The sequence below is a fragment of the Zootermopsis nevadensis genome, unplaced genomic scaffold (assembly GCF_977971745.1).
Source record: "Zootermopsis nevadensis isolate Lab colony 2312 unplaced genomic scaffold, Znev_1.0 Znev_ptg000068l, whole genome shotgun sequence".
Classification (NCBI taxonomy): Eukaryota; Metazoa; Arthropoda; class Insecta; order Blattodea; family Termopsidae; genus Zootermopsis; species Zootermopsis nevadensis.
This window is the reverse complement of record NW_028259199.1, coordinates 890,780-906,133: the sequence shown is the minus strand read 5'-3', so window position 1 is coordinate 906,133 and position 15,354 is coordinate 890,780.

Sequence of the window (15,354 nt, the reverse complement as noted above, 5' to 3'; positions counted from 1 at the left end):
AGAACAGCAAAAAGCACGCTTCCTACGATTGTAATCCGCCATTAATAATTCATAGGATCTGCACGTCTTTGAGGGAAATGCCTGGAAACTCCAGCAGTACGTTGGGAAATTTGAATTTTTGTCCAAGTTCGTAGAAAAATTTGTTTTCGAGTACTTTACCTAAATAAAACGTCATTACTTATTTTAAATTGTAATGTAATTTTCGCTAAAGATGTATAATGCAGTTGCATGAAAGAAACTTAATAACTACGTTGGTTTCTTGGTGTTATAGTATAAGTGCCAATTCCGACCGCTAGACTTCACAGTTTATCTGCGAAACTCTTTTTAATGCTGAAAATAGTACTTTTCGGAAAAAACTTTATAATACGGTAACCTTGCACTTGAGTCATTTTGCCATGAACATAATCAACGTTGCAACATTAGTCTTGTTTATCAGCAGACGCAACGGAAACATAATATAAGTTGAAAAAAAAGCTAAACAAACCTGACACAAAAGTGGACATAGACCGATATTAAATGATGCAGCAAAGTATCCATTAAAAATTATTCTTTGTCAAGACTTTGAAAAATTGACTTTCGAATATCCTTGAAAAATTAAAAGTTCTCTATTTTCCAAACTCTTGGACTTACATTCACAGGACTCTGACATGGCGATGACATATAGGTTAAATCAAACTTACATGAGTTATGTCTCTCAGATTCCTACAGATCCGGAGATATATTCCTTTTTAAATTGACTTTCGAATACCCTTGAAGAATTAAAAGGTTTCTATCCTCCAAGACCTTGTACTTACATTGTCTTGACACTGCCATGACGATGACATATACGTTACCTCAAAGTGACATAAGTTTTGTCTCTCGGATTCCTACAGATCGGGAGATATATGCCTTTGAAAAATTGAATTTCGAATAACGTTGAAAAATTAAAAGGTCTCTATCTTGCAAACCCTTGGACTTACATTGACGTGACTCTGACATAATATTGACATATACGTGACCTCATTCTGACATGAGTTTTGTTTCTCAGATTCTTACAGACCGGGAGATATATACCTTTGAAAATTGAGTTTCGAATACCCTTGAAACTTTGAAAGGTCACTATCCTCCAAACACTTGGACTTATATTGACGTGACGCTAACATTACGATGTTATATACGTTACCTCAAACTGACATGAGTTGTGTCTCTCAGTTTCCTACAGATCGGGAGATATAGTCCTTTGAAACGTTGACTTTCGGATAACCTTCAAAAATTAAAAGTTCTCTATCCTGCAAACCCTTGGAATTACAATGACGTGACTTTGATATGACGATGACATATATGTTCCCTCAAAGTGACATGAGTTTTGTATCTCAGTTTCCTACAGATCGGGAGATATATGCCTTTGAAAAATTAACTTTTGAATAAACTTCAAAAATTAAAAGTTCCCTATCCTGCAAACACTTGGACTTACATTGACGTGACTCTGACATGACGATGATATATAGGTTACCTCAAACTCTCAAGAGTTGTGTCTCTTAGTTTCGTAGAGATCGGGAGATATATGCCTTTGTAAAAGTGAGGTTCGTATCCCCCTGAAAAATTAAAAATTCTCTATTCTGCAAACCCTTGGACTTATATTGACGAGACCCTGATATGACGATGACATTTACGTTACCTGAAACAGACATGATTGTTGTTCCTGAGTTTCCTACAGATCGGGAGATATATGCCTTTGAAAAATTGACTTTCAAATAACCTTCAAAAATTAAAAGTTCTCTATCCTGCAAACTATTGGACTTCCATTGAAGTGACTTTGACATGACGATGTCATATATGATACGTCAAACTGATATAAGTTTTCTCTCTGAGTTTCCTGCAGATCGGGAAATATATGCCTTTGAAAAGTTACTTTCGAATAACCTTCAAAAATTTAAAGTTCTCTATCCTGCAAACCCTTGGATTTACATTGACGTGACTTTTACAAGACGACGACATATATGTTACATCAAACTGACATGAGTTTTGTCTCTCAGTTTCCTACAGATCGGGAGATATATGCCTTTGAAAAAGTGACTTTCGAATAACCTTCAAAAATTAAAAGTTCTCTATCCTGCAAACACTTGGACTTACATTGACGTGACTCTGACCTGACGATGATATATACGTTACCTCAAACTCTCATCAGATGTGTCTCTCAGTTTCGTACAGATCGGGAGATATATGCTTTTGAAAAAGTGAGTTTCGTATACACATGAAAAATTAAAAGTTCTCTATCCTGCAAACCCTTGGACTTACATTGACGTGACACTGATATGACGATGACATTTACGTTAAATGAAACTGACATGATTGTTGTCTCTGAGTTTCCTACAGATCGGGAGATATATGCCTTTGAAAAATTGACTTTCGAATAACCTACAAAAATTTAAAGTTCTCTATCCTGTAAACCCTTGCACTCACATTGACGTGACTTTGATATGACGATAACATATACATTACATGAAACTGACATGATTGTTGTCTCTCAGTTTCCAAGAGATCGGGAGATATATGCGTTTGAAAAACTGACTTTCGAATAACCTTCACAAATTAAAAGTTGTTAATCCTAGAAATCCTTGGACTTACATTGACGTGACTTTTACATGACAAATACATATATGTTCCCTCAAAATGACATTAGTTTTGTCTCTCAGTTTCGTACAGATCGGGAGATATATGCCTTTGAAGAAGTAAGTTTCGAATACCCCTGAAAAATTGAAAGTTCTCTATGCTGCAAACCCTTGGACTTACATTGACGTGACTCTGATATGACGATGACACATACGTTACCTGAAACTGACATGAGTTTTGTCTCTCAGTTTCCTACAGATCGGGAGATATACGCCTTTGAAAAATTGACTTTCGAATAAACTTCAAAATGAAAAGTTCTTTATAATGCAAACTCATGGACTTATATTGACGTGACTCTGACATGACGATGATATATACGTTACCTCAAACTGAAATGAGTTTTGTCTCTCAGTTTCCTACAGATCTGGAGAAATATGCCTTTGAAAAATTGAGTTTCGAATAACCCTTAAAAATTAAAAGTTCTCTATCCTCCAAACCCTTGGACTTACATTGACGTGACAATGACAGGATGATATATACGTTACCTTAAAGTGACATGAGTTGTGTCTCTCAGGTTCCTGCAGATCGGGAGTTATATGTCTTTGAAAAATTGACTGTCCAATAACCTTCAAACATTATAAGTTCCCTATCCTGCAAACCCTTGGAATTACATTGACGTGATTATGACAAGACGATGATATATACGTTACCTCAAAGTGACATGAGTTTTGTCTCCAGGTTTCCTACAGTTCGAGAGATATATGCCTTTGAAACATTGATTTTCGAATAACCTTCAAACATTAAACGTTCTCTACCCTGCAAACCCTTGGACTTACATTGACGTGACTTTTACATGACGTTGATATATATGTTCCTTCAAACTGACATCAGTTTTGTCTCTCAGTTTCGTACAGATCGGGAAGTATGTGCCTTTGAAGAAGTGTTTCGAATACCCTTGAAATATTAAAAGTTCTCTATCCTGCAAACCCTTGGACTTACATCGACGTGACGTTTACATGACGATGACATATATGTTACCTCTAACTGACATGACGTTTGTTTCTCAGTTTCGTACAGATCGGGAGATATATGCCATTTGAAAAATTGACTTTCGAATAAACTTCAAAATTAAAAGTTCTTTATCCAGCAAACCCTTGGACTTACATTCACGTGACTCTGACATGACGATTATATATACGTTACCTGAAACTGAAATGAGTTATGTCACTCAGCTTCCTACAGATCTGGAGATATATGCCTTCGAAGAATAGAGTTTCGAATACCCCTGAAAAATTAAAAGTTCTCTATCCTCCAAAACCTTTTACCTACATTGACGTAACCCTGTCATGATGATATATACGTTACCTCAAACTGACATGAGCTGTGTTTCTCAGGTTCCTGCAGATCGAGAGTAATATGCCCTTGAAAAATTGACTGTCCAATAACCTTCAAACATTAAAAGTTTTCTATAATGAAAACCTTTGGAATTACATTGAGGTGATTCTGACATGATGATATATACATTACCTCCAAGTGACATGAGTTTTGTCTCTCAGATTAATACAGATCGAGAGATATTTGCCTTTGAATAATTGACTTTCGAATAATCTCTAAAAATTAAAATGTCTCTATCCTCCAAACCCATAGACATAGATTGACATGGCTCTGACATAACGATGACATATATGTTCCCTCAAAGTGACATAAGTTTTGTCTCTCAGATTAATACAGATCGGGAGATATTTGTCTTTTCATAAATTGACTGTCGAATAATCTCGAAAAGTTTAAATGTCTCTATCCTCCAAACCCTTGGACATAGATTGACATGACTCTGACATGACGATGACATATACGTTCCCTCAAAATTGCATATGGTTTGTCTCTCAGATTCCTACAGATCGGGAGATATTTGCCTTTTCAAAAATTGACATTTGAATAATCTCGAAAAATTCAAATATCTCTATCCTCCAAACCCTTGGACATACATTGACGTGACTATGACATGAAGTTGACATATACGTTCCCTCATAGTGACAAAAGTTTTGTCTCGCAGATTCCTACAGATCGGGAGATATTTGCCTTTTCAAAAATTGACTTTCGAAAAATCTCGAAAAATTAAAATGCCTCTACCCTCCAAGCCCTTGGACATACATTGACGTGACTCTGACATGAAGTTTACATATACGTTCCCTCAAAGTGACATAAGTTTTGTCTCTCAGATTCCTACAGATCGGGAGATATTTGCCTTTTCAAAAATTGACTTTCGAATAATCTCGGAAAATTTAAATATCTCTATCCTCCAAACATTTAGACATACATTGACGTGACTCTCACATGAAGTTGACATATACGTTCCCTCAAAGTGAAAGAAGTTTTGTCTCTCACATTCCTACAGATCGGGAGATATATGCCTTTTCACAAATTGACTTTCGAATAATCTCGAAAAATTAGAATGTCTCTATCCTCCAAACCCTTGGACATACATTGACGTGACTCAAACTTGAAGTTAACATATACTTTCCCTCAAAGTTACATAAGTTTTGACGCTCATATTCCTACAGATCGGGAGATATTTGCCTTTTAAAAAATTGACTTTAGAATAATATCTAAAAATTAAAATGTCTCTATCCTCCAAAACCTTGGACATAAATTGACGTGAATCTGACATGAAGTTGACATATACGTTCCCTCAAAGTGACATAAGTTTTGTCTCTCAGATTCCTACAGATCGGGAGATATTTGCCTTTTCAAAATTTGACTTTCGAATAATCTCGAAAAATTTAAATGTCTCTATCCTCCAAACCCTTGGACATACATTGACGTGACTCTCACATGAAGTTGACATATACGTTCCTTCAAAGTGACATAAGTTTTGTCTCTCAGATTCCTACAGATCGGGAGATATTTGCCTTTCAAAAATTGACTTTCGAATAATCTCGAAAAATTTAAATGTCTCTATCCTCTAAACCCTTGGACATACATTGACGTGACTCTGACATGAAGTTGACATATACAATCCCTCATAGTTACATAAGTTTTGTCTCGCAGATTCCTACAGATCGGGACATATTTGCCTTTTCAAAAATTGTCTTTCGAATAATCTCGAAAAATTGTAATGTCTCTATCCTTCCAAACCCTTGGACATACATTGACCAGACTCTGACATGAAGTTGACATATACGTTCCCTCAAAGTGACATAAGTGTTGTCTCTCAGATTCCTACAGATCGGGAGATATTTGACTTTTCAAAAATTGACTTTCGAATAATCTCGAAAAATTTAAATATCTCTATCCTCCAAACCCTTGGACATACATTGACGTGACTCTGATATGAAGTTGACATATACGTTCCCTCAAAGTGACATAAGTGTTGTCTCTCAGATTCCTACAGATCGGGAGATATTTGCCTTTTCAAAAATTGACTTTCGAATAATCTCGCAAAATTAAAATGCCTCTGTCCTCCAAACACTTCTACATACATTGACGTGAATCTGACATGAAGTTGACATATACATTCCCTCAAAGTGACATATTGTTTGTCTCTCAGTTTCCTACAGATCGGGAGATATTTGCCTTTTCAAAAATTGACTATCAAATAATCTCGAAAAATTAAAATATCTCTTTCCTCCAACCCCTAGGACATACATTGACGTGCCACTGACATGAAGTTGACATATACGTTCCCTCAAAGTGACATAAGTTTTGTCTCTCAGATTAATACAGATCGGGAGATATTTGCCTTTTCAAAAATTGACTTTCGAATAAAATCGAAAAATTAAAATATATCTATCCTCCAAACCCTTGGACATACATTGACGTGCCACTGACATGAAGTTGACATATACGTTCCCTCAAAGTGACATAAGTTTTGTCTCTCAGATTCCTACAGATCGGGAGATATTTGCCTTTTGAAAAATTGACTTTCGAATAATCTCGAAAAATTAAAATGTCTCTATTCTCCAAACCCTTGGACATACATTGACGTGACTCTGACATGAAGTTGACATATACGTTCCCTCAAAGTGACATAAGTGTTGTCTCTCAGATTCCTTCAGATCGGGAGATAATTGAATTTTCAAAAATTGACTTTCCAATAATCTCGCAAAATTTAAATGCCTCAGTCCTCCAAACCCTTGGACATACATTGACGTGACTCTGACATGAAGTTTACATATACATTCCCTCAAAGTGACATAAGTTTTGTCTCTCAGATTCCTACAGATCGGGAGATATTTGCCTTTTGAAAAATTGACTTTAGAATAATTTCGAAAAATTAAAATGTCTCTATCCTCCAAACCCTTGGACATACATTGACGTGACTCTGACATGAAGTTGACATATACGTTACCTCAAAGTGACATAAGTTTTGCCTCTCAAATTCCTACAGATCGGGAGATATTTGCCTTTTACAAAAATTGACTTTCGAATAATCTCGAAAAATTTAAATCTCTATTCTCCAAACCCTTGGACATACATTGACGTGACTCTGACATGAAGTTGACATATACGTTCCCTCAAAGTGACATAAGGTTTGTCTTTCAGATTCCTACAGATCGGAGGATATTTGCCTTTTCATAAATTGACTTTCGAATAATCTCGAAAAATTTAAATGTCTCTATCCTCCAAACCCTTGGACATACATTGACGTGACTCTGACATGAAGTTGACATATACGTTCCCTCAAAGTGACATAAGTGTTGTCTCTCAGATTCCTACAGATCGGGAGATATTTGCCTTTTCAAAAATTGACTTTCAAATAATCTCGAAAAATTAAAATATCTCTATCCTCCAAACCCTTGGACATACATTGACGTGACTCTGACATGAAGTTTACATATACGTTCCCTCAAAGTGACATAAGGTTTGTCTTTCAGATTCCTACAGATCGGAGGATATTTGCCTTTTCATAAATTGACTTTCGAATAATCTCGAAAAATTTAAATGTCTCTATCCTCCAAACCCTTGGACATACATTGACGTGACTCTGACATGAAGTTGACATATACGTTCCCTCAAAGTGACATAAGTGTTGTCTCTCAGATTCCTACAGATCGGGAGATATTTGCCTTTTCAAAAATTGACTTTCAAATAATCTCGAAAAATTAAAATATCTCTATCCTCCAAACCCTTGGACATACATTGACGTGCCTCTGACCTGAAGTTGACATATACGTTCCCTCAAAGTGACATAAGTTTTGTCTCTCAGATTCCCACAGATCGGGAGATATTTGCCTTTTCAAAAATTGACTTTCGAATAATCTCGAAAAATTAAAATGCCTCTATCCTCCAAACCCTTGGACATACTTTGACGTGAATCTGACATGAAGTTGACATATACGTTCCCTCAAAGTGACATAAGTTTTGTCTCTCAGATACCTACAGATCGGGAGATATTTGCCTTTTCAAAAATTGACTTTCGATAATCTCGAAAAATTAAAATATCTCTATCCTCCAAACCCTTTGACATACATTGACGTGACTCTGACATGAAGTTGACATATACGTTCCTTCAAAGTGACATAAGTTTTGTCTTTCAGATTCCTACAGATCGGGAGATATTTGCCTTTTCAAAAATTGACTTTCGAATAATCTCGAAAAATTAAAATTTCTCTATCCTCCAAACTCTTGGACATACATTGACGTGACTCTGACATGAAGTTGACATATACGTTCCCTCAAAGTGACATAAGTTTTGTCTCTCAGATTCCTACAGATCGGAAGATATTTGCTTCTTAAAAAATTGACTTTCGAATAATCTCGAAAAATTAAAATATCTCTATCCTCCAAATCCTTGGACATACATTGACATGACTCTGACATGAAGTTGACATATACGTTCCCTCAAAGTGACATAAGTGTTGTCTCTCAGATTCCTACAGATCGGGATATATTTGCCTTTTCAAAAATTGACTTTCGAATAATCTCGAAAAATTAAAATATATCTATCCTCCAAACCCTTGGACATACATTGACGTGACTCTGACATGAAGTTGACATATACGTTCCTTCAAAGTGACATAAGTTTTGTCTCTCAGATTCCAACAGATCGGGAGATATTTGCCTTTTCAAAAATTGACTTTCGAATAATCTCGAAAAATTAAAATGTCTCACTCCTCAAAACCCTTGGACATACATTGACGAGACTCTGACATGAAGTTGACATATACGTTCCCTCAAAGTGACATAAGTTTTGTCTCTCAGATTCCTACAGATCGGAGGATATTTGCCTTTTCAAAAATTGACTTTCGAATAATCTCGAAATATTAAAATATCTCTATCCTCCAAACCCTTGGACATACATTGACGTGACTCTGACATGAAGTTGACATAAACGTTCCCTCAAAGTGACATTAGTGTTGTCTCTTAGATTCCTACAGATCGGGATATATTTGCATTTTTAAAAATTGACTTTCGAATAATCTCAAAAAATTAAAATGCCTCTATCCTCCCTACCCTTGGACATACTTTGACGTGAATCTGACATGAAGTTGACATATACGTTCCCTCAAAGTGACATAAGTTTTGTATCTCAGATACCTACAGATCGGGAGTTATTTGAATTTTCAAAAATTGACTTTCGAATAATCTCGAAACATTTAAATGTCTCTATCCTCCAAACTCTTGGACATACATTGACGTGACTCTGACATGAAGTTGACATATACGTTCCTTCAAAGTGACATAAGTTTTGTCTCTCAGATTCCAACAGATCGGGAGATATTTGCCTTTTCAAAAATTGACTTTCGAATAATCTTGAAAAATTAAAATTTCTCTATCCTCCAAACTCTTGGACATACATTGACGTGACTCTGACATGAAGTTGACATATACGTTCCCTCAAAGTGACATAAGTGTTGTCTCTCAGATTCCGACAGATCGGGATATATTTGCCTTTTCAAAAATTGACTTTGGAATAATATCGAAAAATTAAAATGTGTTTATCCTCTAAACCCTTGGACATACATTGACGTGACTCTGACATGAAGTTGGCATATACGTTCCCTCAAAGTGACATAAGTTTTGTCTCTCAGATTCCTACAGATCGGGAGATATTTGCCTTTTCAGAAATTGACTTTCGAATAATCTCGAAAAATTAAAATGCCTCTATCCTCCAAAACCTTGGACATACTTTGACGTGAATCTGACATGAAGTTGACATATACGTTCCCTCAAAGTGACATAAGTTTTGTCTCTCAGATACCTACAGATCGGGAGATATTTGCCTTTTCAAAAATTGACTTTCGAATAATCTCGAAAAATTAAAATATATCTATTCTCCAAACCCTTGGACATACATTGACGTGACTCTCACATGAAGTTGACATATACGTTCCTTCACAGTGACATAAGTTTTGTCTCTCAGATTCCTACAGATCGGGAGATATTTGCCTTTTCAAAAATTGACTTTCGAATAATCTCGAAAAATTAAAATGTCTCACTCCTCCAAACCCTTGGACATACATTGACGTGACTCTGACATGAAGTTGACATATACGTTCTCTCAAAGTGACATAAGTTTTGTCTCTCAGATTCCAACAGATCGGGAGATATTTGCCTTTTCATAAATTGACTTTCGAATAATCTCGAAAAATTATATGTCTCTATCCTCCAAACCCTTGGACATACATTGACGTGACTCTGACATGAAGTTGACATATACGTTCCCTCAAAGTGACATAAGTGTTGTCTCTCAGATTCCTACAGATCGGGAGATTTTTGCCTTTTCAAAAATTGACTTTCGAATAATCTCAAAAATTAAAATGCCTCTGTCCTCCAAACACTTGGACATACATTGACGTGAATCTGACATGAAGTTGACATATACGTTCCCTCAAAGTGACATATTGTTTGCCTCTCAGTTTCCTACAGATCGGGAGATATTTGCCTTTTCAATAATTGACTGTCAAATAATCTCGAAAAATTAAAATATATCTTTCCTCCAACCCCTTGGACATACATTGACGCGACTTTGACATGAAGTTGACATATACGTTCCCTCAAAGTGACATAAGTTTTGTCTCTCAGATTCCTACAGATCGGGAGATATTTGAATTTTCAAAAATTGACTTTCGAATAATCTCGAAAAATGAAAATATCTCTATCCTCCAAACCTTGGGACATACATTGACGTGACTCTGACATGAAGTTGACATATACGTTCCCTCAAAGTGACATAAGTGTTGTCTCTCAGATTCCTTCAGATCGGGAGATAATTGAATTTTCAAAAATTGACTTTCCAATAATCTCGCAAAATTAAAATGCCTCAGTCCTCCAAACCCTTGGACATACATTGACGTGACTCTGACATGAAGTTGACATATACATTCCCTCAAAGTGACATAAGTTTTGTCTCTCAGATTCCTACAGATCGGGAGATATTTGCCTTTTGAAAAATTGACTTTAGAATAATTTCGAAAAATTAAAATGTCTCTATCCTCCAAACCCTTCGACATACATTGACGTGACTCTGACATGAAGTTGACATATACGTTACCTCAAAGTGACTCAAGTTTTGCCTCTCAAATTCCTACAGATCGGGAGATATTTGCCTTTTACAAAAATTGACTTTCGAATAATCTCGAAAAATTTAAATCTCTATTCTCCAAACCCTTGGACATACATTGACGTGACTCTGACATGAAGTTGACATATACGTTCCCTCAAAGTGACATAAGGTTTGTCTTTCAGATACCTACAGATCGGAGGATATTTGCCTTTTCATAAATTGACTTTCGAATAATCTCGAAAAATTAAAATGTCTCTATTCTCCAAACCCTTGGACATACATTGACGTGACTCTGACATGAAGTTGACATATACGTTCCCTCAAAGTGACATAAGTGTTGTCTCTCAGATTCCTTCAAATCGGGAGATAATTGAATTTTCAAAAATTGACTTTCCAATAATCTCGCAAAATTAAAATGCCTCAGTCCTCCAAACCCTTGGACATACATTGACGTGACTCTGACATGAAGTTGACATATACATTCCCTCAAAGTGACATAAGTTTTGTCTCTCAGATTCCTACAGATCGGGAGATATTTGCCTTTTGAAAAATTGACTTTAGAATAATTTCGAAAAATTAAAATGTCTCTATCCTCCAAACCCTTGGACATACATTGACGTGACTCTGACATGAAGTTGACATATACGTTACCTCAAAGTGACATAAGTTTTGCCTCTCAAATTCCTACAGATCGGGAGATATTTGCCTTTTACAAAAATTGACTTTCGAATAATCTCGAAAAATTTAAATCTCTATTCTCCAAACCCTTGGACATACATTGACGTGACTCTGACATGAAGTTGACATATACGTTCCCTCAAAGTGACATAAGGTTTGTCTTTCAGATTCCTACAGATCGGAGGATATTTGCCTTTTCATAAATTGACTTTCGAATAATCTCGAAAAATTTAAATGTCTCTATCCTCCAAACCCTTGGACATACATTGACGTGACTCTGACATGAAGTTGACATATACGTTCCCTCAAAGTGACATAAGTGTTGTCTCTCAGATTCCTACAGATCGGGAGATATTTGCCTTTTCAAAAATTGACTTTCAAATAATCTCGAAAAATTAAAATATCTCTATCCTCCAAACCCTTGGACATACATTGACATGCCTCTGACCTGAAGTTGACATATACGTTACCTCAAAGTGACATAAGTTTTGTCTCTCAGATTCCTACAGATCGGGAGATATTTGCCTTTTCAAAAATTGACTTTCGAATAATCTCGAAAAATTAAAATATCTCTATCCTCCAAACCCTTGGACATACATTGACGTGACTCTGACATGAAGTTTACATATACGTTCCCTCAAAGTGACATAAGGTTTGTCTTTCAGATTCCTACAGATCGGAGGATATTTGCCTTTTCATAAATTGACTTTCGAATAATCTCGAAAAATTTAAATGTCTCTATCCTCCAAACCCTTGGACATACATTGACGTGACTCTGACATGAAGTTGACATATACGTTCCCTCAAAGTGACATAAGTGTTGTCTCTCAGATTCCTACACATCGGGAGATATTTGCCTTTTCAAAAATTGACTTTCAAATAATCTCGAAAAATTAAAATATCTCTATCCTCCAAACCCTTGGACATACATTGACGTGCCTCTGACCTGAAGTTGACATATACGTTCCCTCAAAGTGACATAAGTTTTGTCTCTCAGATTCCCACAGATCGGGAGATATTTGCCTTTTCAAAAATTGACTTTCGAATAATCTCGAAAAATTAAAATGCCTCTATCCTCCAAACCCTTGGACATACTTTGACGTGAATCTGACATGAAGTTGACATATACGTTCCCTCAAAGTGACATAAGTTTTGTCTCTCAGATACCTACAGATCGGGAGATATTTGCCTTTTCATAAATTGACTTTCGAATAATCTCGAAAAATTAAAATATCTCTATCCTCCAAACCCTTGGACATACATTGACGTGACTCTGACATGAAGTTGACATATACGTTCCTTCACAGTGACATAAGTTTTGTCTTTCAGATTCCTACAGATCGGGAGATATTTGCCTTTTCAAAAATTGACTTTCGAATAATCTCGAAAATTAAAATTTCTCTATCCTCCAAACTCTTGGACATACATTGACGTGACTCTGACATGAAGTTGACATATACGTTCCCTCAAAGTGACATAAGTTTTGTCTCTCAGATTCCTACAGATCGGAAGATATTTGCTTCTTAAAAAATTGACTTTCGAATAATCTCGAAAAATTAAAATATCTCTATCCTCCAAATCCTTGGACATACATTGACATGACTCTGACATGAAGTTGACATATACGTTCCCTCAAAGTGACATAAGTGTTGTCTCTCAGATTCCTACAGATCGGGAGATATTTGCCTTTTCAAAAATTGACTTTCGAATAATCTCGCAAAATTAAAATGCCTCTGTCCTCCAAACACTTCTACATACATTGACGTGAATCTGACATGAAGTTGACATATACATTCCCTCAAAGTGACATATTGTTTGTCTCTCAGTTTCCTACAGATCGGGAGATATTTGCCTTTTCAAAAATTGACTATCAAATAATCTCGAAAAATTAAAATATCTCTTTCCTCCAACCCCTAGGACATACATTGACGTGCCACTGACATGAAGTTGACATATACGTTCCCTCAAAGTGACATAAGTTTTGTCTCTCAGATTAATACAGATCGGGAGATATTTGCCTTTTCAAAAATTGACTTTCGAATAAAATCGAAAAATTAAAATATATCTATCCTCCAAACCCTTGGACATACATTGACGTGCCACTGACATGAAGTTGACATATACGTTCCCTCAAAGTGACATAAGTTTTGTCTCTCAGATTCCTACAGATCGGGAGATATTTGCCTTTTGAAAAATTGACTTTCGAATAATCTCGAAAAATTAAAATGTCTCTATTCTCCAAACCCTTGGACATACATTGACGTGACTCTGACATGAAGTTGACATATACGTTCCCTCAAAGTGACATAAGTGTTGTCTCTCAGATTCCTTCAGATCGGGAGATAATTGAATTTTCAAAAATTGACTTTCCAATAATCTCGCAAAATTTAAATACCTCAGTCCTCCAAACCCTTGGACATACATTGACGTGACTCTGACATGAAGTTTACATATACATTCCCTCAAAGTGACATAAGTTTTGTCTCTCAGATTCCTACAGATCGGGAGATATTTGCCTTTTGAAAAATTGACTTTAGAATAATTTCGAAAAATTAAAATGTCTCTATCCTCCAAACCCTTGGACATACATTGACGTGACTCTGACATGAAGTTGACATATACGTTACCTCAAAGTGACATAAGTTTTGCCTCTCAAATTCCTACAGATCGGGAGATATTTGCCTTTTACAAAAATTGACTTTCGAATAATCTCGAAAAATTTAAATCTCTATTCTCCAAACCCTTGGACATACATTGACGTGACTCTGACATGAAGTTGACATATACGTTCCCTCAAAGTGACATAAGGTTTGTCTTTCAGATTCCTACAGATCGGAGGATATTTGCCTTTTCATAAATTGACTTTCGAATAATCTCGAAAAATTTAAATGTCTCTATCCTCCAAACCCTTGGACATACATTGACGTGACTCTGACATGAAGTTGACATATACGTTCCCTCAAAGTGACATAAGTGTTGTCTCTCAGATTCCTACAGATCGGGAGATATTTGCCTTTTCAAAAATTGACTTTCAAATAATCTCGAAAAATTAAAATATCTCTATCCTCCAAACCCTTGGACATACATTGACGTGACTCTGACATGAAGTTTACATATACGTTCCCTCAAAGTGACATAAGGTTTGTCTTTCAGATTCCTACAGATCGGAGGATATTTGCCTTTTCATAAATTGACTTTCGAATAATCTCGAAAAATTTAAATGTCTCTATCCTCCAAACCCTTGGACATACATTGACGTGACTCTGACATGAAGTTGACATATACGTTCCCTCAAAGTGACATAAGTGTTGTCTCTCAGATTCCTACAGATCGGGAGATATTTGCCTTTTCAAAAATTGACTTTCAAATAATCTCGAAAAATTAAAATATCTCTATCCTCCAAACCCTTGGACATACATTGACGTGCCTCTGACCTGAAGTTGACATATACGTTCCCTCAAAGTGACATAAGTTTTGTCTCTCAGATTCCCACAGATCGGGAGATATTTGCCTTTTCAAAAATTGACTTTCGAATAATCTCGAAAAATTAAAATGCCTCTATCCTCCAAACCCTTGGA